Source organism: Hippocampus zosterae, chromosome 11 (assembly GCF_025434085.1).
Source record: "Hippocampus zosterae strain Florida chromosome 11, ASM2543408v3, whole genome shotgun sequence".
Taxonomy (NCBI): Eukaryota; Metazoa; Chordata; class Actinopteri; order Syngnathiformes; family Syngnathidae; genus Hippocampus; species Hippocampus zosterae.
In genome coordinates, this window is record NC_067461.1 from 16,981,926 (window position 1) to 17,008,044 (window position 26,119).

At 40.9% G+C, this 26,119-nt stretch overlaps 1 protein-coding gene across 2 annotated transcripts in view; it reads left to right on the forward strand.

The window, feature by feature from the left end:
* Positions 1 to 592: 592 nt before the first annotated feature.
* hs3st1l1 (heparan sulfate (glucosamine) 3-O-sulfotransferase 1-like1) overlaps positions 593 to 26,119 on the forward strand; it is a 34,256-nt gene continuing 8,729 nt past the window's right edge. For both annotated transcript variants that reach the window (XM_052080326.1, XM_052080325.1), the window contains exon 1: positions 593 to 833. The gene's annotated coding sequence lies outside the window, so the exon portion shown is untranslated. The remainder of the gene's footprint in view (positions 834 to 26,119) is intronic.

The window sequence follows — 26,119 nt, forward strand, 5'->3', positions numbered from 1 at the left end:
ATGCCTGTTTTTGAGCTATTTTCATTGGTCGGAAATAACTGTGAGTTTGAACTGCCTGTTTTCTCAATATTAAAAAATTATTCAATATGTAAATAAGCTGTGCTCTGATTTGGGTCTCTTTTGTCTGGAATTTGATATGGAAGACAGCTCCTATTGATAGCTACCAATATGTATGTGTGCCTTTTTCAGCTGGCCAATGCTTCTAGCTCCAAGGCAAAGCAAGCTTGAGGAAAAATAAAATATTTTTTTCCTCGATTTGTGTTAAGTAAACATACAATATGTAAAAGGTGATTTTCTATTTTTATGTGACTTCCTTGCACTAAAACATGCATGTTGATCTCAGGATTGTGCTTGATCGTCGAGGCATCACCCATAAGTAAAGAGAGCCCCTCGACCTGTCAGGGCTCGCCCCCCTCCAGCCTGACACTTTTTTCTTATTCTTTCTCTCTCTCTCTCTCTCTCTCTCTCTCTCTCTCTCTCTCTCTCTCTCTCTCTCTTTCTCTCTCTCTCTCTCTCTTTCACACACACACACACACTGGTCAGGCTTTCTCTCCCTCTCACTCCCTCTTTCTCTTTCTCTCCCCCCTTCTAGTTCCACACGCGTCTGTGCACACATTCGTCAGAAGGAGCAGTGGTAGCGCCTCGACTCCCTTTCTCAACTGCATTCGTCTACCAATCAGAGAAACGACAGGAGCAACGGACCATTTCTTTTTCTTCCCGTTTTCGTGTGCAAAAGTGCGTTCCATGTTTTGGCATGATCTTCATCCCCATCATCAACATCAACGCCAGAAAGCAAAAAAACTGCCAAGAGACGCCCTGACATCATCACCGAGGTAACCACTTTTTCCACACCTTTCTGGCTTTGTGAAATATACACTGCGCGGTGTCTTTCTTGCACGTGTTTGTGACGACACCCGTGGGTTTAAATTGTTGCCCAACAATCCTCACAGGAGAGTGATTTCCCATTTAGAAGAAAGACAATTCTGAATCGCCTTGAAACAAGCCATTTCTTCAATTACAAAAATGACCCATCATTTATATTTCCTGACTCCATATCAATAAATTCCAAGGAGATCACAGATTCATCTCTGTTACTGTACAGCCGTCGATGTTCCAGGTGAAGTGACCTTGATGCAGTCCTACTTCTTCTTCAGCATCCAGTCTCGGTCTGGTGTTTGACCGAAGTTTTGAAATTGCAACAGCAACTTGTTAACGTCATGAAAGTGAAATTGCCACAGGCTGTGCAATGCACCTTTGATTATAACCATGTGGGTGTTAATTTATGGGAGCAGGTGCCTTGGGAATATTAGGAATTTGTCAAAGGCGAAAAGCTATTTTCTGACTGGAGCAGATTGTATGATGAAATTTCAATGAAATACTGGCTTTTATATATAACAATTATATCCCAATGGCATAATTTGATGGCCATTTTTTTCTTGGTCTCACGCCAATTGCTTCACATTGTTTTAAGCTTCTGAAGGTGGAGCATATGTTATTAATGTTCTGGCGATAGTTGGGCTGCAGACTGCCAATTACGAGAGTTAATATGACTTTCCGTTGGACAAGGGCTGGCTTCAACCTTACAAATGAATACAGTATACTGTAAAAAGGAGCATGTGCACTCAAACCTTTATCCAGGGTAATGATTGAATTCCAATTTGTTTTTATTTCCAAACATTTTTTTTCACAAAGTACTGGTAATAGATTGACAGCACAGTGGACAAGTGATTTCTTATCTTATTTGCTGCCTAACAGTTTTGAAGATCTGAGTTCAATTCCACCGAAGTGCAGTTTGCATGTTTTCCCCATGCTTGTGTCGGTTTTTCACTGGCCACCCCAACCTCCTCCCGTGCACATTCTATTAACAGCATGATGCATGATAGATTAATTGAAGACTCTAAATTGTCCATCGGTGTAAATTTGAATGTGAGTGGTTGTTTGTCTATATTGTTTGTCCCTGTATTGACTTGCAATTTGTGTGGTATGCCTTGCCTCATACTCAACGTCAGCTGCGATCGGCTCCAGCTCACCTGCAACGCTTAATGAGCACACGCTCCATTGAAAACAGAGAGGAAAAATGGAGATACACGGAGGTAGGCAATTTACAACATGTTGCCAGTCCGACATTCATCACTAGCGGCACGGTGGTCTACTACTTAACAGAGCAAAGGTCTGGGGTTCAATTGCTGCTTTCCTATGTGCAGTTTGCATGGGGTTTCTCCTCCGGGTACTCCAGTTTCCTCCCACATTCCGAAAACATGCATGGCAGCTTCATGAAACATTCTAACGTGTCCCTGCGTGTGATTGTGAGTGTGGATTGTTGTTGTTTCTCTTTGTGTGCCCTGTGATTGGCTGGCAGCCAGTTCAGGGTGAACCCATACTGCTCAAATACTGCCGGAATAGGCTCCAGCACACCCGTGACCCTTATGAGTATTAGCGAATTAGAAAATGGATGGATGGATGAGCATCAAGTCCTGCTGTGTGAACGTAGCCCGTCCGACCACTACATCGAGCTGACGAGATGAAAACTACATGTAAATGTAATATTCTGCACCTCTGCACTATTTCCGCAGACTGCTTTCAATTCCATGCAGAGCTTTGAAATGCACGGCAAAATTCCAGATTCCTTAATTTACTGACTCTAGTTTTCAAGAGATATTTTTCTCATTCTTTTGGAAGAAAAATTTTAAATGCAACAAAAACTCAAAGTAAAAGCAGTGGATCCCATGCTTTTAAATTCCATCAGATATGGTGCGGTTGCCATAGCATTAAGCATGACAGCGCTTCAAACTTTAAGGTTTTGTTGGCCTTTCACGTCAACATTTTGGTCAGCTTCTGAACTGTACTATTTAGAGGTCTGTACAAGAATGCGTCTGAAATAAATGAACACATCTACCTATTTTTCCAAAGGGGCTGTGTTTCAGCAGTGTAAAACTGACCAATACATTTAAACGTGGGAACTACAAATATTTCATACACGGGCTGATGAGTAAGTGAAGAAGTTCAAACTGAAAGCGACGTCACTCTCATTAATTTCATACCCGAGTGATTCTCTTGAATAGAGCATCTGTTTATTGGAAGCTAAAATGAGATACTTTGTTTTCACTGTCCTGGTACCAAGTATAATGAGTGATGTTTGAGAGAAAGCAATATTTCCCGACATTAAGCAAAACATCCTGTTGCATGTCATTCCAAACTACTAAAGTTTAGCAAGATAAATAATACCTTCAACACTTTAGGGCACCTCTCCGTATTCTTAACTACCTATAGAGTGGCATCGGACCAAAATGTGGAACTACACACACACTGTAGTCCCAATGGTATCTTAAATTTATCTTCGAAGCACATACCAAAAAGCAAGAAAAACAAAATACATGATCCCCTCCATTGTTTTGTTTACTGTGACACTGTCACACTATTCATCTTGCTCGTTGCAGCTATCTGCAGCTCACCTACACACCCCGTGGTGAAAATTGAAGGCAGATCAAGCTTTCCCATTTGAAATCATAATGCGGCGAACTGAGCTCATCTGCACGGCTTGGTGTAACCTGACTTCAATTTGAACAAGCTTAAAAAAAAAAAAAAAATGCAACTGGCTTAATGGATTAAAATCTTGGGTCAGAGGATGTTACACTCTAAAATGTGAGGAGAGTGTCTCTATGTGGCAAGAATATAGAGAGAAGAGGAGGTAGCAGGAAAATCGGTATTCACTGATTTATTTGCTGTTTATTTGGTGGACTTGATCCAGATGGCTCCACTTCAGCAACGAATGGGCTCAGAGAAGGAAATTAAAAAAACAAAACAACAACAACAATATTCCCTCTCAATGTTTTTCTAATCAAGAGCAATTGAAAATTACAAGGGAATGGGCTTAATATTTGATGAAGCTTTGTTTGTTCAATTAAGGAATGAACACTATTAGCTGCAGTATACAGAGATATTTGTTAAAAATGCTAATTAATTCTGTTGGTTTATTCATCAAGATGGGGGGAAAAAGATTTATCACGGAAGAACAACAAAGGGCCTTTTGCTCAACAATTTGACTCATTTTCAAGGCTTCGTCTTAAAATACAGAAATCTGTGGGATGTTTGAAATGATTTAGATTTTGAGTGTATGAGTTAAATATAATATAAATGAACATTTGTATGCCTTTATAGCGATGTACCGTATAGCCCCGAGGGCCATTTTTCACCTTCTAGCTAGGTGCCTGTTCTGACAAATAATTTGAATCATTTTACATTTCTTGAGTTTGGAATTTTGTGACGTGTATTATATCAAATAACGTCCATTTTCGTATATCGGAAGCTATAAATATTTATAGATGATTATGTTGCTGTGAGTCTTCACAGTCCATTGGCGAGGATTACAGGACGGCGCAGGGGGGGAGGGCATATCATCGGCTAGTGGAGGTCTTCTGCGCAGAAGCATTTTACGAGCTAAGAGCCAATCAGCGTAATAGCATCTTGCATACCTCAAGTGATGGCACAGTCATTCAAATCTTATCGAAAATGCACAATGGCTGTTACTTCTTCACAATCCTAACCACTGCTTTTTAATTACGTTTGTTCCTTCTTGTGTTTTGAATATGTTTAGCATTTTATTTCATGGAACAATGACGCTGATTAGTCTCACATACATTGACTTCTCAGCCATTTAAGCTACTGACTATTTCATAAGAATAGGTGGAGTTGGTAAAAGAGAGTCCTTGGACTGTGGACACATCTTTGATTGATGTGTGGCTTTTTATAGGCAAGTGAAAAGTGAATGACATAATGAAGCAATTTATCAGATACTCTTGGGCATTCTTTTTGTCTTGTGGCCCCAAAATTCTAACCTGTTACAAGGCTCTGCAGCTGCAACAATACTATGAAAATATAATGAATATCTCATCATATTACTTCGCTACTGCCTGAAAGTAATGCATGACAGGAACGCTGTAGGCCAGGGGTGCCCATTGGGTAGATCCTGATCTACCGGTAGATCTAAGACAGGTCCCAAGTAGATCCGAGGAGTGTCGAGGAGGGAAAAAAAAACAACCATTTGTGTGTTTTTGTACATGTTAGTAATATTTTTGTGGTAATGTACGCTGCACCCTAATCATCCTCAGTCTCATTTTCACACCAAAAATAAATAAAATAAAATAAAAAATAAAATAAAGCAGGTAAATCTTGAATTTACGGTGGCGCGTGAATATGTCACCGGAAGTTGTTTGCGCTCAGCAGTCTGCAATTGCAGCTTGTAATCAGAGCTGTTGCACTCTATCTTTTATCGTCATTATTCTCATTCAGAGTTTGATTCATGTACAATTCACAGAGGGCACGGGCAAAGAATAGGAATCTTGGAGGGCCCAGGGAAGCACTTTAAAACTGTACGTGTGAGCTACGATAGTTAACAGGCTGCAAAAGTGCATCCCATGCCTCAGTTTCAGGCTGTTTCTCATCATGGCGTTCATGTGTGCGTGTGTGTGCGCGTGCCGGTAAGGGTAGATCCCGGGAGGTTAGTTGATCGAAAAGTAGATCTTCGGTCCAAAAAGTTTGGGCACCCCTGCTGTAGGCAGTTTTATGGAGTGGCAAAGGGTGGCAGCTGCAAACTTTACCAAATGTTTTTCCACCCTATGTTGGCAATGAATCTATCAATATTATATTAAAATAAATATAATTAATATAATAATTATCTACATTAAATAAAAGTGTGCGCAGCAGTGGACGGCCCCTGCAGTCCACAGGTCGATCTCCAGCTACCAAGTCCTTCGATCGGGGGTCAAGGCTGCCACTCAGTCGGTGTAGTGGTGTGTTGAGCGAGCACGTAATTGGGTAAGGAGGCCATTCGTGGTGCATATTTCTCGAAGTTGCCCCGGAGGCGTACGTGGAGCCCCACGCATTGGCCAAAGAGGCTGCTCACGGTGCTTGTTTTTCGGTGACCCAGCTCAGGGAGTTGCCCCGTAGGCAAACTGAATTGAAAAATTCCCATCGAGCACCGGGCGGAATGGCCTTCGTGTTGCCCCTTTGTCCAGCCGAGCAACACATTGTGGATAAATGTTACATAAAAACTAATACCTCAGTTTAATGTACATTCGTTTTCAGTGTTTTTCTTAATTTCACTTCCTGTTTCATACATTTCTACTTCAGAAGACTGAAATATGTTTGCACATGTTCATTTTTGTATTTCTAAATAGTTTCACAGTTTTCATGGTGCAAGTGAGCACAGTGTATACAGTAGTTTTTGGAACCATTTAAAAAAAAACTCAACCTAAAAATGTTTTGGTCACAGTATTGCCTCTAATTTAAGTTGCACCATCATCAACCTGCAATGTTCAATCAAAATTGAATTTACTATCATCTTAATTGTCTTTTTTTTTTAGTTCGCACGTACCTCAAATAATTCCGACTGCAAGCCAATGATGGCTATGCATGACTCGGTGCATGCTTAGTGTGATATGCTACGATTTAAATACGATGCAATCACTCGACCAAGAGCAGCTGCTGTCGGTGACTAGTCTAATAGCAAAATAATCATTTGTCACAGCCCGTGGTAAGAATTGTTATTGCATAGTCAACAATGACTGGGTTGGTGTGCAAAATCAACCCTTTAACGCACCAATCATGACAACTTCTAACCTGATGACATGATAGCCTGTCCACTGTCGTGACCGCTGTCCCCAAAATGTTGCGCTGTTATTAACGTGACATGCGGAAAATGTGCAAGGGTATGCAGAAAATTCAACCTGAATTAGAAATGTGTTTGTGTGTGCTCATGCATGTGCATTTGTGTGTGTGTGTGTGTGACCTCCACCCTCCCACCTGAACCTCCTGGCACCACCATGCCACCCCAGGTAAAACTGTCTCCAACCATCAGTGAGTAACGTGTTAACCCAATATAGGATATATATAAAATATAGTATAATAGAATGTAATTTCATTTTCTTTTTATAAACATGCTCCCCGTCCCTCCCCAGTTCCGGCATCCCATCTGCTCCCCTGTCACCGTCTGATCATTTGCCATCACCACAATTGGGCCATTGAGACATGAGCTAGTTGCTGTGAATAATGTGGGTCAACGAAGATTGGGTGAGCATGTGCCACGGTGTTAAAATAGAATTGTAAATAAAGAGTACAAGAACAAAGAGTAGGAACTAGACGGAGTAGGAACGAGTGGCGTATTCGGTGGAAGAAGTGTAATAAGACTTCAGCCTGGGGAAAACCTATCAACAAAAGAAGTTCAAAAGATTCTTCTAACATCCATATAATGTAAATTCCAGATGCTGTGCTGACATTCTTTGAAATTTGGGGCAAGTAAAAGGTGATATTTTTTCGCCTTCAAAAGTATAGTGTATTTCTTTTAATATACTGCTAAAATTAACTGCTCCAAAATTAGACAATAAATTTTGCTCTGCTGTTTGCTTGAAAGAACAGTTTTTACTGAAATTCATAAATTTGGACGATGTCGCAGCAGGACAGGCTATTGTTTTCAAGTACATTGTTGCGGGGCGGACATACATACTGTCGACAGAAACTGCAACGAGACAGTGATCATGCCAATGTTGGCTGGGAAATAGTTCTACTTACTGTCATATTACCGGTAGTACTCAACTTTTTGTCAGATTTTCATCCTGAGAACACTAAGTGCCTTAAAAACCAAAACAATCCACTGCGTATGAAAGAAACTCTTTAAATGGACTCAAAACATATTTTTGTACAATAGGGCTGTGCAGATTGATTGAGGCACGACAGGCATGTTGCATACATAGTTTGCTGACTGCCTTGGCTTGAATGTCTCAAAATAGTTGTTGTTTATTTGACTGCCGAGTGCAAACAGGATTCGTGAATTTGAGGCAGAACAACAATTAATTTTGCTGACCCGCCTCTCAAATACGACATATCCATACTCCCCTGGCTTCTTGTTAAACACAAGACATCCGCTGTCATGAGTTTGGTGATTGACTTTTACCACAGCTAATTATAGCTGCAGGGTTTATTTGATTCGGCTTTGAGCCTGCAGCTTGATGTATGATTCCAGCACCGAGCAGCAGCGGACCGACTTCTTGAATTAGCATGTTGACAACCATGACGAGATTTTTTTACAATAGCGCTCAGGTAAAATCAATACCACTGCATTGTGTCATGCAGCAGTACGATTGTGGGGTGTTTCATAAGTTGCCATGTTCTCCATCCTGCCTCCCCGGGCTCGTCACTGATCGCGTTTAACATCAGCCTTGTGGGGGGAAATTAGAGGATTAGCAGAAACTGCACACTTAGGCCCCGTGTATCTTCCAGGCTTCCAAATCCAGTGCAAGCCATTGTTATTTTAAGTCGCTTGGCAATTGAGTGTGGAGCAGGCTCGAATTGTTCCTCTGAGTGGAAAAGAAGCTTGCGATTTGGAGCTACCTCTTCTGCTATTTATGCTCCATCAAGATGTGAAACTGTGCATCTGAGAGAAGCCGACTACCAGGACCTCTCATTCCAATACTCGCTTCATACATAATAAATAAGTCACTATTAGTTACAGTACAGCAGTATAACTAGGCTAATGCCCCGATTTGCATATTTGTGCTGAATTCCATAATTCATGAGAGTGCAGCAGGCAGGAATCCGTGGTGTTAAGGTCTTTGTCCATACGCTGCACATCAGTTGCAGAATCAGATCCACCATGTGCACCAACAGAGCCACATCAAAAGCAGTACCGGTGCTGTCACATACTCTTGGATGCTGCATCTTCATTAACAAACGCCTCCGAGTCTGAACTCAGACTATAGGGCAGAGTCAGACTTAAGCTTTGAACAGCTTGATAGATGACTATTCAAAAAGCAGAGGAACACTCAGGAGAGCACAGAGCTCGACCAAAGCTAAACATCCCCAAAACGTTTGAATGAAAAATAGTGACACTGCAGCACTATCAGCCCTATCAGCTGGCCACCACCCCCTTTAGCCCTGCTGCAAATGAGAATATTTCCTGTTGAGAGAGAGAAATTCTGAGGATTTTGATTATTTCAATTGAAAACAATGGCTCTAAACAATGAATCTTAGATTATCAAAATCGTGGTCGATTAATTAATTACTCGATTAGTTGGGGGTATATTGATTCATCGGTGCACCTTTAGTAGACTGATACCATCTTAAAAAAAAAAAAAAAAGGAGAAAAGGTCAAAGAATACGTCCTTGTGGTTTTCACCTTGCTGGAGGGAATCATGAAAAGAGAATTTGAGTGGACGTAGTGAGACAACAGAAGGCAAGGTCTATGGCTGTAGCATATCACCTCCTCCCCAGATTCTCACTAATGACGATTTTGCAAGCGATACATATGCACACACGCAGACATTCTCGCTTGCCTGCACAACACTTAAGCTGAAACATATCTGAGAGCAAGAGCAGCAGCATGTCAGCCAGGGTGAGAATGATTTTGTAACAAAAAGAGGACTGACAACTCAAACCACGGGAGGGGTTGGAGCTCTACAAAGCCGTGAGTGAAATTATTTGAAAAGTTGTGAACAAAAAGAAAACCTCTGTAGAGTATGATAATGACTGCATTAACATAACATGGGATTGACTGAATTTTGAGGCCGGCTGTAAATAAATCAGCAAGCATGGAGTTTTCCTGCGGGTGAATGACATCAAAATCCATGAGAGAAAAAAAATGACTGTCGCACGCTTGACACATGTTTTGGAAATTCCTTACGTTGCGAATATGTCATCAGCCGCTCCGGACGTGCGCAACACTGTTCCATCTAACTCACTGTAACACTTTAAAGGTGAGCTGTTTTCAAATTCTTGTATCATATAAATCCAACAAAAGCAATTTCATCAGAATTCTGTGCCAATGACTGAATGCACGTTTGGAAGTCGGTTATAAAAATGGAACGTTGGTGGTGACATGCGGCATGAGAGAATTTTGTTCACTTCAGCTTCCATTTCGAGGTTTAATAAAGCTTTACCATCATGCGATGGTAGATTAAGATATTTATTCATTTGTTCTCCAGCTGTCTGCGGTTTTCCTTTTCCGAGCCGTGTCATATTTGGCAGATTAATGGTGGCTGTCCCTTTCAGCGGGCAATCACGACCCCGTCTGGAGGAGAGAGATTTGTTTGGATTCCGAGGCCCCTGCAAGGCTAAGCTGTAAATACCGGTTCCGACTGTGTGGGCATGTGCAGTTTTCATGAAGCTGAGAAAAGCAGATGATGACGACGATGTTATTCATCACACAGATTAAAGTTTGTGAAATGTGGTCTCCATTTGCCCAGTGACCTAATAGGTGAGTGATAAATACATCAATTTATCTTTAACTCTACAAATACATTTTAAAATAAACCTTGGAGATTAAATCGTTGGGAGTTTTAACTGCATTAAGGTGCATTTAGGATGTAATTGTGCATTCAAAGGAGCTCTTCACTAAATCTATAGTTTGCGAAGAAGGGGTTTCGAGAAACATTTGTAAATACAGACTATTAAAACAAAATAAAATAACAAACACACACAGGCTGAATAACAAACACACTCAACTTGGCTTGAGCACAACCCAGGTAAAATTCTGTTCTTGCGTCTTTCAGGTCACAACCCTGAGTCATTCTGTGCAGATAGAGGCTATCACTGAAAAAATAACTGATTGCCAAATTGTGTCGGGCCTTTTACACCTTAACAGCCAGTAAGCACCCAGCAAATTTCCCATCCTAACACACTCAGATGAAGATGTATGAAGGAACCTCCAGAGCGAGATAGCTGAGCTGCATTAATCAGAATCAGAATCATCTTTATTGGCCAAGTATGTAGAACACACAAGGAATTTGTCTCCGTTATAACACGCTGCATTAGTATCATCGTAAACAAAAACATGACAAATGGGTATTCAAGGACATTCCGTAATGTAAGGGTACCATTGTGCGGTGGTACCACTCAATGACAGCTGTGAGACAATGTGCAAAGTATCTAGCAGAGCTAAAGTGATCCGTGGTAGAATATAATACGAAAACAGTTGTGCAGTTGGTGCAGAAAATCATTGCACCATTTTAAAAGTGACTAGTAGCAGTATTTGTAGTACAAGCGTGCAATTATGTAGATGCTTTAAAGTGTCTGGTACTGTGGAATACAGATCAGTGACAGTGGTTCAATGATGTCTCACGCTCACGTTGATTGAGGAACATTTGGAGCATTGTCTCCAGATGTTATGCTTGGGAGCTGTCCCTCGCACTGAAGGAGACTCTTCGTCTTGTTTGAGCTTTGGTGAGATGTAGCCCTCCCAACCGCCACCTCGAAGCTGATTTCAGCCCATCCCAAACTTTAAATTGATTTTTCAAACTTTTCAATTTTCCACCATGGGTAGGCCTTGTTTTACCGTCAGAACCAAAGTTAAATGCTTGTCATACTGTGGAAAATGTATGACATTTCCATTAAAAGCTATGGAGCCTATGATTGTGAGCTTTCTATCTTTTACGTTTCACAAACACTTGAATGTGGCTACTATTTAGTAGTGATCAAGCTCTTGCCATGACAAATTACCGGGATTCAGAAAAATCCTACATTTGGCAACAGAGGAACAAATAGTCTTTGGAAAAAGTGATATCATTTCATATCCTGCAGAAACGTATTGGCATCACTCATTCAGTTATTCGAGGACCAAAAAAAAACCGCAAAAAAAACAATACTCCTCTAGATTCTGAATGTAGACTATATTTGTGGATAAATTATTTGTCCAGCAAATTAGTCTCCTAATTACTTTGCTTTCAAACTATTTTGAAACTTCACGACTGGATGACACAATAACCGCTAACCCCTTAGCGTTGTAATTTTTTTCTTTCCATTAATTATTTTCATGTTCTGATCTTGTAGCAATGAATGCTGATATAATAATTGTTATTGGTTTCTTTGTTACCATGCAAGAGAAGCAAAATTGAATAATTATTTTTTTCAGTGAAATGAAGCAAAACAATTGAGGCACAAATGTTAGCAAGGCCATTTTTTTAAAACTCACAGAAGTGAAAAAAAAATCTAAATCCGCCATTCTTTTATCCTTCCATCTCCCTCTTGGATTGCAAGCATATTGGCATCCTCACATTAATCTCTTAATCATGTTGTTTGGTGTTTGTATAAATCCAAAGTATGTGTGAAGCAGCTGTTCAACACTTTTGTGTTTCTTCTCCTTGGCAAATCATGAGCCGTGGTAATTCTTATCAATTATTGTGATTTTTTGTTTGTATCCTCTTGGCATGCAAGCCATGGTCATGATATCGTATTCCATCTTTTCCTCTGCATTAAGCCTATCACAGTGGTGAACACAGCAATTATGAAACATTAGTAACACACTGGAGCAGTGTGCCGCTTTAACTGTCCTGTGGCACAAATGGGGCGCTTTGAGGCTTTTCTTTTCCAAGGGCACCACAAATCCGAACGTACGCAGCCCCTAAGGCAGGGGTGTCAAACTCTTTTTTTTTTTTTTTTGGTCGCGGGGCACTTTGAAGTTATGGCTTTCCTGGGAGGGCCAATGTGAAATCGAAACGTATTTATTACCCATGACGATTTGAAATTTTGGTCCAGATTTCAGCAAGGATCATGAAAGTTGACACACATGATTTGCTCCCGCGGGCCACATAAAATGACGTGGCAGGCTGGATCTGGCACCTGGGCTTTGACTTTAACACCTGTGCCCTAAGGAGACATGGAAGAAAAAAAAACCTTTGCTTTCCCTCGCAAAACCTTGTATTCCCTTGCAAAGAATGCAAGATATTGTTTTTTTTGTTGTTGTTTTTTTAACTTTTTAAAAAGCGCGATTTTGTACTTCTGGGTCAGCTTGGCTAATGTCCGTTTCACTCTCATGCACGGCTGATTGCGAGACGACAATACTTTGGAAAGCAAAGAATAATAGAGGAGAATCAAGAACAGATTTCATGTCTTTGTATGTCAAGCCAATTATCAAAGTAAAATTCAATGAAACTCACCAACGGGTGAAAACACGCCAAGTTTGTTGTTTTCAGCTACCCAGATGATGACCCGGAAGAACATCAACGCGACCCCCCCCCTGCCCCCCAAAACGCAAAGGTTTGTTTTTTTTTTCTTCCATGTCCCCTTAGGGGCTCCGTAGAACGCCTGGGCAATAGTACTGCATGGGGCGTCGAGCGGGTTATCCTTGAGCGACAGGCAGCCTTGTTGAGGCATTTATGATAACCGTTTGATCAGGGTTATCATAAATGCTTCATTATTCACCGCTACATGTGTAAGCGTGATAGCTGCAGATTCATACTGAAGTCTATTCTCGTCAGGAAAGCAATAAAACAAAACCATCATCATTTTTAGTGGGACACTTTTTCGCACATCTGTCATTGCCAAGCCAACCGACAGTACTTTTTCATTTTACTGGCTTTAATCGTGGTGCTTTGAGAGGCAGCTTGCAAAGCACATTTGCAATTTACAGTACAGTAATGTAATTTCACTTTTCAATTGAGTTTTCAAAGCAGATTCGTCTCCGTGTGATAATCTTATGTGCTGAATAAGACACTATAAGATTACAGCAGGGGTGTCCAAACTTTTTGCCAAGGGGGCCAGATTTTATGTGGTAAAATGTCGGGGGCCGACCTTGGCTGACATTCTTTACATTGAACAACAATATTGTTCAACAAATTTTAGTAAGCCAGTCTGTTTCATATTTCCATTTTTATTTTAATTTCAACAATCTTAAGAATTTCTTTTGGTTCATTTGAAACAGGAATTTGAAATATGACATATCAGTCAATATAAACACGGAGTGATGTCTTGTTAACTCGTGAGTGATGCCCTCTAGTGTCTAAATGCTGTTACTCATTTAGTGAATGCTATTACTCATTTAGCCACTAGAGGGAAGCAGTACTCTATGAAACATCACTCACCAGTCGACGAGACCTCAGTCAATGCAACGCGTGTTCCATTGCGCCCAACCTGCGGGCCAGACGGCACTGACTTTATGACAGGGGCCGAGGGCCGGATGAAATTCGACCGCGGGCCGGATTTGGCCCGCGGGCCGGACTTTGGACATGCCTGGATTACAGGGTCTAAGGTGTTTCAGAGGTTCGCTGTGGAGCAATCAAAGGATTAGGTATGGCTTTTTTGATCGCAAAAGTGTAGAACTTCTGCTATTTCTGAGCTTCCACCGAGAATCACTGAGATTTTGTTTGGTTATTTAAAGCACAGACTAAAACTGTCATCAATTAATAGAAACAAAAGAAGCATGTGTGTCTCACAGACTGGGATTCTGGGTTTGAACCTGCCCGGGCGTGTGTCGGGTTCCCCGGCTAATCTAACACCAACAACAAAAACGCATGCAAGGAAACTTCAGAATTTTCCTTGTAAGTTTAAATGTGAGTCTGAATTGTTATTTGACAGTAAGCGCCCAGCCATTGGCTGGCAACCAGTTCCAGGTGGACCCCGCCTCTCACTCGTGACCTTAATGAGGACAAGCTGAATCAAAAATGATTGGATGGATACATTTTATTTCATAATGAATGTAAATGTTTGAAGTATTTGAGCTCATGCCTCACAGTACTTTTTATTTTGTACTTTCCAGTGCAGCAGTTGCACTGGCCTGTGATTGATTCATTGCAAGACACCCTTCAAAGCGTCAGAGTCATTGCAAAGTCATTGCCGAGGAAATGAAACAATTATCGTTGGAGTTAAATAAGGAAAAGTGACTTGTTAAATGTCTGATTACTCCCTAATAAAGTCATCTAAACAATGACAAGCACTCATTTCCACAAGTAATTTATGCCTCTTTTCAGAACGAGCACAGCAATTACGACCGTCATTTTTCCACTGCCGTCATTTTTCCACTGAGGTATGTTGTATTTAAAAAAAGAAGAAGAAGAAAAACAAATTCACCTGTTTAGATTCAATAAGAGATAAGATAAGATATCCTTTATTCGTCCCACACTAGGGAAATTTACAGATGACGCTGTAACCTTAACAGCACTTTGTATGCAGCGATGGCTGTTTGAAAGTGCTCTATAAATACTGTTGACTTGACTTGACTTGACTTGAAAACATAAAATCTTCATCGTCAAGCCAAACACTTGATGGAAAATGATCTGAGCTTCAGTTTTCCAGCAAGCGATGAAATGCATCTCACTTGTGTGGCAGAAGCGACAGCGATTTTCAATATACAAGCAGGACCACAAAATGTAATCATCAATTTGCACCTTATCTTTGTCTAATACCAATGGAGCTTAATGAGTGTTGCGGGAGTGTATAGTGATAAAATCAACCAGTTTTGTGGTCTGTAATCAAGACAATCTGACGCTTCTTGCTAATCTTAAGTAATAGTTCACATTTGTTGTTGCATGTTTTGGAACAATATACAATATATCCCTTCATCCATCCATCCATCCATCCCATCAACCCATTATCTGAACCGCCTATCATCGCGAGGGTCGCAGGCACGCTGGAGCTCTCCTCTCTTAACATGTTGCCAACCAATCATGGGGCACACACAAACAACCACTCACTCACACATATAGTTTTGAGAGTTCAGCTAACCAACGATGCATATTTTTGGAATGTGGGCAGCTCTCGAAGTGCCCTTAGAAATCCGGCACAGTAAAGCCAGAGCCTAGATTCGAAATCACAACCTCTGCACTGTGAGGAGCATGTGCTAACTAGTCATTGGTGACGGCCCTAATCAATATAATTGTTATAATTGTAGTTATCATGATTTGAACAGCCTGTCAAAAAACGAAGGCTTATACTCTATGCATAGACTCTTGATTTTTCTCTTGGAAAAATGACCATGGTGTTTTTGTTTTAGATTTACAATCGAGTACAAGAGCCTCCTCCCCCAATCTGGAAATTAATGGGTAATTAAATTCCTCATTTTCTCATACAATATGTACAAGATCAAGTTCATGTGATTGTAATTATTCCCAGATCAGGTAAAGTCAGATACAGTAACAGCATTGTTAAATGAAAGCTGAGCTACTTCCATCCCACCACTTCTGACACTTGGTGTGTTCTATCGCACAATGTAACTAACCAGAGGTGGGCGCATCAGGAAATTTTGCCAGTCCATCATGTATCATTCGCCAGCAGCCAGGCCACCTGTTCTTCGTTGCCAGTCCATCATTATTTCGAGACAAACCAAAACTGTAATCATCAGTCCATCACTTCATCATCGTTATTTTAACCGTGCTTCTGTGTTAAATTACAGGCTGTCACCGCTATGTTAGGACCTCCAGCTAGTCCGTCATCGTCAGTCCGTCAAGATTTCAAGCCGAGCAAAAACTGTAATTGTTTGTTTGAGTGTACCAATAATCCTCGGACCGAAATTGAGGAGGCTTAATTCTCCTGGTAGTGTCGCCCATGGCAACCATGTCCCAAGATGAGGGATCCCTTAAGACGATCAAGAAAAGTTGGACACACGGATTACTAAAGCTCTCTGTGCAGTGTGGCCGAGAGGTGGTGCCCAAAGAAGAGAGTCTGGTGGCCAGGACTGCACCCATTGGGCCCAGTTCAGGGTGTACCACCTCTACTGCCATAAGATGGCTGGGATAGGCTACAGCATGACCGTTGACCTTGTGAGGATAAAGCGTTCCAGATAATGGGGATGGAGATATATATACAGTACACACACACTCACAGTAACTTGTTGGTAATTGATTTGTTTTTCAATTTTATTTCTCTATTTGACCCCTGATGCTTGGTTCACAAACTTCTCTAATTAAGAATTCTTCTTCTGCAAATTCACCAGTAAAATGGCTCTTGCTGCAAAAACATCGGGTGATAAAAGGAGTTATTGGACCTGCGACCTCCTTCGCCTCTTATCTCCCATAAACACTTGGGTTGGTTTTACAGGGCCATGGAGACAGAGATGCAGTGACCGATGACATATTCACAAAGAGCTGTGCAACAAAATGGCCGAGAAGTAATCACACTTGAACTAGTGTTGATTAATCTCTGGCATTGGCTTCATACATCATTCTGAAAGAAAAAGAACCCAGTGCATTGCATGTACTTATTTCTTTTGGGAGAAGATAACGCTACACCTTCATTAGCCTTATATAGGTTGCAATAATGGCTTGTGGGTTGAGCATCAGGTCTGCACAGATGATTCTCTCTTATGAAAGTCACCCTGCTGAAACGGCACAATGTTTTATTCCCTCTGCCTCCTCAACCTGGTTCTGTCACATCCGGAGGATGGCAGATGTTCAGACATTGTCATTACTTTCCAGACAGTTACCCCATCCCCCCGCCATCAGATATTACAATTGTTTGGTGGGATTACGTTCAAACTGTCAGAGGTATGCTTGCCAGAAGGAACAAGATAACGCATCGAGTGACAGAGAGTGCTGCTGCAGGTGGTTACTTTTCCTCTAGTACAGAACTCCATGGGTGGTAAAAGTCCTCCCCTTGTGGGAAAGGGAAGCTGCTGGGCGAGCGCTTATTTTTCTCAGTCACAACATTGTGCCTGAAGATCAGAGGCAGGAAAGAACATGATCACTGAGCTACCAAGCATCCGATTACATTGCTCTGATTCCATCCCCGACATAGAGTATTTGCTTAACCAGTTCCCAAGGAGCAGATTTATCTCAGGTTTGCGGCTCCACAATAATGACATTCTATCCAATGACAATTCCTAGTTTTTCTCAAGTATTGTTTTGCCACTTCTCTAAAGCAGCAGTTCTCAAACTGGAACCCGAGGACCCCCAAGGGCCTGTGACCTGAGATTATGTATTTTCAACTAAAAAAATTGCATTCATACATACAGAATGTTGACCATCCCAGCAAAAAGCATGCAACTTAAACAAATTATCCCTCCCTACCTTAGCTTTAGGCCAATTATAAACTCAGAGTCATCACATAGAGTAAATCTGACATTCTTGTTGTTTTTTAATAAAATTTGTATTTTTACCAAAATAAAGTTCCATATTTTTAAAGAACATTATTATTATTACAGTTGTGTAAGGGCTTATATATCCATTTTCCCTCTATAATTTCCTTTGATTCTGCAGCAACCTAATGAGGTGTGCAGTATTCATTTTAAACACCCGCAAGTTTACCACATTGCTTGTTAAAGGAGGTCATTTTCCATCACTGGAATCTACATTCGTCATGTAGAGATCTTGACAGTTGTGATATTGTAATGTTGTTGTCTTTGTTGTCACCATGTAAACAAAGCCAAAGTGAAACTTGCTTGGTAATTGCTTGGAGCGACGATGCCACCGATGGCACTGGGAATGTTGTAATTTATTGATAGGTGCTCAGATAGTGAACAGGAGACTTCTCAGACATTCCTCACCGAGAGGGTCAGCAAAAAAATGTAGCCAGAGATTGTTATCTCAGAAAAACGCTTGCCTGAGATCGTATTTGCCAGGCCAGTAGGAAATTGCAAGCTCCGAAGCTAATAAGTCAAGCATGGAGATAACTGATTCCACTCCCCTGCAGGGCGTTTAAATTCCTCCTTCTATATTCATCTAGGCATCATTTAAGCTGCTGTTGATTTGGAGTGCAATTTATTAAAACCATTACCTAGAAAGCATATTTCTTATCATGCAGAGCTTCCCGTGTCTTTTCCACTTTCCACTCTGTTTTTCTTGAATAGCAGGCGGCAACTTGAATTACTGATGCAGATGAGGTAAAACTTCCTACTTGGTAAAATCAAGGCCATATTTAAAAATGTTGTGACAGTTCAGTTCCAAACCAGATATCTAAATCATTCAAATTCAGGAAGACCTTTAAATGTTATATATGTTTGTGCATTATCTGTTGTTGCAACTCCCTGTCTCCTGTCGCTCATTCTCACCACCTGCCACGCTTTGTTTCTGTTTCACTGTGACTGCATATTCCGTCACGTATACATAGCGCACACATACACACGCGAGCCATACCCCGGCTGTTGTCCCGGCTGCAGAATGACTTCTAACTGACTGTGTGATACTTAAACTCTGATGCGTGCAAAAACAGAAAATGAGCTCCAACGTGAACACATTATTATGTGGTTACTTGCAGTGCAGTGTTGGATCCCATCAGTGCTTGGCAGCCCTCTGTACATATTTGTGATGGCAGGAAAACACTCGCGGATTGCTGATACGAGCCTTCCAGTGGGATGTTTTTGTGCCAAAGCAAGCGAGGCTTTCCAAGTTGATGTTGAAATTTACCCACCAGCTGGAGTTGAGGGAAATTGAACAAGATACAGTTAAATTGAAACATATTCGTACAATGGCAGAGTTTTTAGGATTTTGTCTTTGTACGCCACCACGATGGAAATGAAGCACTCACGATGTGATTGAATTGTGGACTTTGAGAGGTTTTCAAAAAAAAAAAAACGCTATTGTGTCGGTCAGTATTAGGTTTGGAAATAATAGTGTAAAAGCCAAGACCATTCAAAAATTTTCATGTTTGGCTCATCCGGCTCACCTTGGGAACAATTTTCAACATTTCTAAAACTCCAATGTGCCAAAAACTCTCCTTTTCGCCATCATAGTCTACATTTTTCATCCACAATTCGGCACTTGTTCCCAAAACAGTCACGTCATTCCCATTCTATATTCGACATGTTCAGCTTATGTAATTGGGGACCTTTTTCAACCTTCCAAAAAGTACCCACGCATGAAAAAAAAACAAATCACGATTTCCCAACCAAAATCCCCCACGCCCCAAAAAATCCCTAATCATTCTCAATGACACAAAACAGATTCATGTCGTTCCCATTCCAAATTCTAAATGATCAGCCCATTCAATTCACCTAGGGAACAATTTTCAATTTGCCCAAAACAATCAACATTCTCACCATTACAATATCCCCCCCAAAACAAAACAATAACAATATATTTTTTCCAATTCGTTTCACCACAGGTCTTGTGTGTCGTGCACCTGATGAGGTGGCCATATTGTCCGACATAATCGGTCCACCCCGGACAATTGTGTCTAGGTGTCTGCAATGGGGTGGCCATATCTGCGAAAACATTAAGTACAACCTGGATTTCTGTCCCCATTGGGGCGACCATGTTGATTGTGAAGCACTTTGTGTTGCTTTTAAAGTATCAAAGGTGCTATATAAATAAAGGTTTGATTTATTGGTTGATTGATTGAAAAATGTTTACAAGATTTTAAAATATAATCCAAAAATGCTGATTTTCTTTCTTGTTTTACTCCTCTGTTGACATTTTCTTTTGCCTGATTCAAAACTGTCCTACTTTAAACTTTTCAGATTATGCTTTTTTTGCTTTCTTCTCTATTTTCATTTCTTTTCTGAGTGATTCAAACCATTTCAACACATTCAGCTCTTTCAAGCTTTTATAGCATTGTATAGCATTTGATTCACAATTCTGAGACATGAGTTTCTTACCTGCGGCACTGCAAGGATTTCACCTATAAGGGGCCTTCACTCGTTCCAGTATGCCATAAGTACTCTTTTGGATCAAAATCACAATCCACAAAATCAATTTCTGTTAATTTGCCTTGAAAAAGTCACATTTTTCTGATTACAGTACAGTGAGTTTATAGGCTTTGTATGGTAAAACAGTGTCTATGCACACTGTTCAAATTGAGGCTGGAGGCGGCTTACATTCAATGTGCTGTGCATTTCCTGATGTTTAGGAACACTCAAGTTGTACAGTATAGGTTTTACCACATCAACTGAATATTCCACAACAGTGTGCCGATTTCTGTCTGTAATATAGTATCGTGTATGCTGTGCAGTTTTCAGGATGCAGATGGTGCACAGTAAAGGCTCTCCCAAGGTTGAACTTTGTACAAGAGAAGAAGAGTTTTGATTTGATTGGAAAGCCATTTGATTCTATGCTTCCCCTACAATGAATTACAAGACAGTGAGTTACTAAGATCAAAAGCCTTTTGAGACCAACAAAGGCTCAGTAATAATAAGAGTATCTTTAAAATCATCCCTGAGAATTGCTTGCTCCCAGGTTGATGATCAATTTAGTTTCCTTCATCAGCTAAAATGCCTGCGGCGAATCTACACAATGTCAGCTTGATGCTTGAAGAACATCTCACAGCACTGACAAATGCACAAAGTGAAGGAATAAAGGATATGATGAGCTGTAGACATACATTGTGCTTCAACTCGGTTGCTGGAGGGCTTATGTCACGTTGACCCTTGCGGTTTACATCGACACGAGAGTCGTCATCATACAGAAAATTGGGGATTTTGCTGATCATGCTAATTCATATTCTACTGATATAGCTAGGTATGGTATGTTTAGGAGGCACAAGCTATCAGAACACAGTCAGTTCTCTTGTGCACAGCCCACAGTGGGTCGAGGGACTGATAATTAGAAGTGACAGCTTTCCAAGTGAAACCACTTTGCTGCAAGAACGTGCTGAAAAGGCTGCTGCACCGTGAAGGTTTAATTCGACATTTAGCAGATCACAGATAAAACACTATAATTAGTTCATGGGGACACATGTGTCTCTACTAGTGAATGGCAGATCACCCACTCTTTGAGGTCACAACAAAGGCTTCTTCTCATATTTGGGTGTAGATCGGGTTATTGTTGTATACATTTGCTCCTCCTGAAAGAGTCAAATAATACTCTGCATTTGAGTGGAGGTGTTAAAAATGCATCTCCTCTCAGAATAGACTGCGGCATCAGTTTTGACACAATAGCAGAGTTGTTTTTCCTTCAAGGGGTGAAATTGCATCGTGTATGAACTTGACACTTCTCAAGATGAAATGAAGCAAAATCCGTCTAATGTAGACGATAAGTGAGACTAGCACATATGCCTCGCAGTTTTGAGGTTCAGGGTTTGACTCTCCAAATTTTTTTCTGCTCACTCTTTAGTGTGGCTTCTGCTCACATTAAAAAAAAAAGCATCATCAGTTGATTGAGGACAATATTTTTTCGATACATGTGGGTGTGAATGATTGTTCTTTTTCTACATGTGATCTACAATTGGTTGGTGACCAATTCAAGGTCTACTCCACCCCTGAACCTAATGAGGGCCAACGGAATAGAAAATGGACGGATGGACTTTCTATTTGGACAAATACTTACAAATCATGTACATAAGTATTTTTATATGCACTGTCAGAAATTATTTGTATTATTTTATTTACCATATTATAAGGTGCATAGAATAGAAGCTACAATAGTCGATGCGGTTGTGTTATGCATCCGCTAGATGGAGCTACGCTAAAGGGAATACAATACAATACAGTTGTATTGATATAGCGCTTTCACAACCACTGCAGTTGTAACAAAGCACTTTACAGAACATTGAAAAATACTACATCCAAGAAATCAGAATATTGATCCGTATATAAGGCGCATCGGATTATAAATTGCACTGGCGGCTTTTGAGCAGATTGAATGCTTTTAAGTGTGCCTTATAGTGTGGAACATATGGTACTTACGTTGGAAGAAAAAATATTGGCCCATTGGATGGGAGAACATTTTATTATTTAATATTCTGGAAAAAAAAGTTTATATTCTGAGGATTAAGAAGTAGGGGCTTGATCCACAAATCAATCAAATAAACAATATGTACATGTCTAGGTGAACATAATCCCCATTTAAATTTGAGCCCATATTTCCAAATGTAATCGGCAATCCTATTTCTTTTACTTTCTTTATTATTTGCAATTCATGTGCTCTTGGAGTGTGTCTCATTTCACATTTTTTGTTGTTTGTTTTGTTTTGATTTGGGGTTTTTATACCTTGCTAGTGTGTTCCGCTGATATATACAGTATATGAGGTGGCTCTGGAGGAGAGAACATGGGTTTCATGAGTCTTATCTAGAATTTACTTCAAACATGAATATAATTTGCATGATGAGTTGATTCATGTCATCTCTTGTCGTAGATATTTTGGTGTACTACACTTGTGTGGTTTTACATCAAGCCAACCCATGATTTTTGTTGTTGTTGTTTTTTTGTCTGCATATGCATGTGGTCACCCAAATGTTTCCCCCCTCATAAACCTCTGACTTGACCACTATGGTACAATGCTGCTATTGTGGTATGAAAATGACTTAAAGAACCATAAAATAGATGTTGATTTGCTTTTTCTCATTAGCCCGGTGACGGAAGGTGGCAGATTGCTTCGATGTATGGACCACAAAATATCTTCAATAACAGTAAATACTGTGGATGGGTCACAATCAGCGTGCCCATTAATCCTTCACTGTGTGGCAGGCCTCTTAGCAAAGATGTAATTATGGAGGGAGGTCAAAGTGTTGCTTGGTTGTGCATTCTAATGGATATGTGCATTAAGGCTTTCAGCGCTCAACACATTCATTTTTGGATCCGTTGTTTTTTTTGGCGGGGGGAGCGGGGGTGTTGTTTTGTTTTTTTAAAAATATGGTTCTACCTGTAAACCTGATGAATGTGGATGTGACATTGTATACCTAAGGATGAGATTAGAGAAAGTGAGAGCTGATTATGTGACATCGCTCCACATTTGAATTATTTTTGTTATTGTATATGAAATGTTCTGCGAAGCGCTTTGTTACAGCTGCAACTATTGTGAAAGAGCGATAAAAATAAAGATGGATGGGTTTGTATTCCCATAAATTATGCGGGGACAAATAATCACACAGTGCCTGCATCTACATCGTATACATCTAAATGAAAACTCACGCAGTAGGTGGGAGGACAGTTCATATGTTGACTATGTGGGTGGGCAATATATTGTGCTCTTAATTGAGGGCTTGGTAAGGAGGGGGAGCTAAAATGCTCTGCGAAATATTGAGATGCCCATTTTCCTGTGCCACCAAAACTATTGAAAGGCGCTTATAAATGAAATGTATTATTATTATTATTATTATTGCTATTGGCCAGTGAATCAGGAAGAATGGATGCATATCAAAAATAGAGCAGAGTATCCCTGCCCCTATTTAAAATGTATCGCCACCCACAGACTGTAACAATAATCAATCATTGTAACTTTCATCCATGTAAATAGAGCAAAAGCCTACCTCTTTTTAATCAAGCCTCTTTGTTGTGATAGTTATTTTGTTCGAACACTCTTAATGAGCGCCCATTAAAGAAACAAGGCTATGCTGTGCAATACCTGCTGCTCGCCAAACTTAATGGCGGGCGGGGGGCTTAGTGGAATATGAAAGAGGGTTTGTTCTAAAGATGTATAGAACCTGCTGTTTGGGTTAATTAGAGGGAGCCCACCCCCTGTGGCACAGTAAACCTGCGGAGCCTTCCACTTATGTCTGCTGAGATATAATGAAAAGTGCACATCACAAGACTGCCCTTTTCAGTTGGCCCTTTTGCTCTGATGACAGATAACTTTTGAAAGCCTTAATAAAAATGAGCCAAGACTGCTCTGCTGATGGTGCAGTCCTCAACTCAAATAGAAGAGGACAATTAGTTGGATTTGTGATTTCATGACTTTCATAAGGTTCTTTTATATTCACGTAAAAAAAAGTCATAAAATTAAAATATGATACAGCAAGGGGGTCAAACCGTTTTTTGTCACATGACAATTCCTGTCATTCTTCAATCATAAATTTATATATATATATATATATATATATATATATACTGTATATATATATATATATATATATATATATATATATATATATATATATATTATATAGTGGCCCGGTGATCCAGTGGTTAGTGCATCGGCCTCACAGTGCAGAATATATATATATATTATATAGTGGCCCGGTGATCCAGTGGTTAGTGCATCGGCCTCACAGTGCAGAGGTTCAATTCCAGCTCCAACCTCCCTATGTGGAGTTTGCATGTTCTCCCTGGGCCTGCGTGGGTTTTCTCCGGGCACTCCGGTTTCCAGGGTGTCCCCTGCCTACTGCCCGAAGACGGCTGGGATAGGCTCCAGTATCCCCCTTCGACCATTGTGAGGATAAAGTGGAACTGAAAATGGATGGATTGAGGTATAATATATATTATATGATAATAATATGAGGTATAATATATATATATATATATATATATATATATTGGCTCAGACGGCGCCCGGCCAAACAAGGTCTGCGTCAGGTGCTGGGAAACCAGAACACCTTGATGAAAAATGGGCTACTGGAACAAAGCGGAGATGGGCGAGATGCGATAACATGGCTCTGTTGGAATGCTAGTACTCAAGCAACCCTAGTCAGAGGGTTACATGCAGAGAATGTGGGCTAAATAGTCACTTCGAAACCCACAGTCACGGTTGACCACGAAACAACTAGTAGCTCAGTGTTCCAACATCCACAAACGGCAACTGCTGTCACAACTTGAGATTGATGAGGTACAACGCAGGTTCAATGGTGAAGGGCCCCAGGCTGCCAGATCAGAGGAGGAGGTCATACCAGAGATTGGGAGGCAAGCCCCAATGAATGCAGATGATGAGATTGGGAGGCCAGCCCCAATGAATGAAATGCTGAGCGAGGCAGCAACTAACCTGAAAGCTAAGATCATGGCGAGAATGAAAGCTGGGCAACCAAGAACCCGATTACAACGGCTATGTGAAGTACCACCTGAAAGTCTCATGGAAAGTGTGAATGCAGCACTGAGGACGATCCCTACCGTAACGATCATGGAAACCAATGAGCTGATATACGCTTCAGCATCAGTGATCCTTGAGATGCTTGGCTATAGAGCAACCATGGAAGCAATACGTTACCCACCATGGAAAAGACGGTTGGAGGCTAAGATCAAGGCGGCCCGGAAAGATGTGAGTCAATTGACAGAGGCCCAGAGAGGTGTGATGAAAAGGCCGATACCCGAGAGGTACATCCAGATGACCATACCTGAAGCACTCGAAACTGCCAAACAAAGGCTCCAAGCCTTGTCCAGTCGCCTAAAGCGGTACACGAAAGAGAATGAGGCCAGACGAATAAACAGGCTGTTCGCAACACAACCTGCGAAAGTGTACGCTCAGTGGCAGGGATCTAACAACAGAGCTGACCCACCAAGACTGGAAACTGAAAGGTACTGGAAAGGCATATGGGAGAAGGAGGTTGCACATAACAGCAGTGCACAATGGCTGGTGACCCTGAGAGAGGAGCACAGCAACTTCCCTGAACAGAACCCAGTTACCATAACAGTGGCAGACATACAGGAAAGAGTCTCTGATATGAAAATCTGGACAGCACCAGGCCCAGACATGGTCCACACCTACTGGCTAAAGAAACTCACAGCACTCCATGAGCGCCTGGCAGCACAAATGAACCAGCTGCTGAGGTATGGGACTCATGG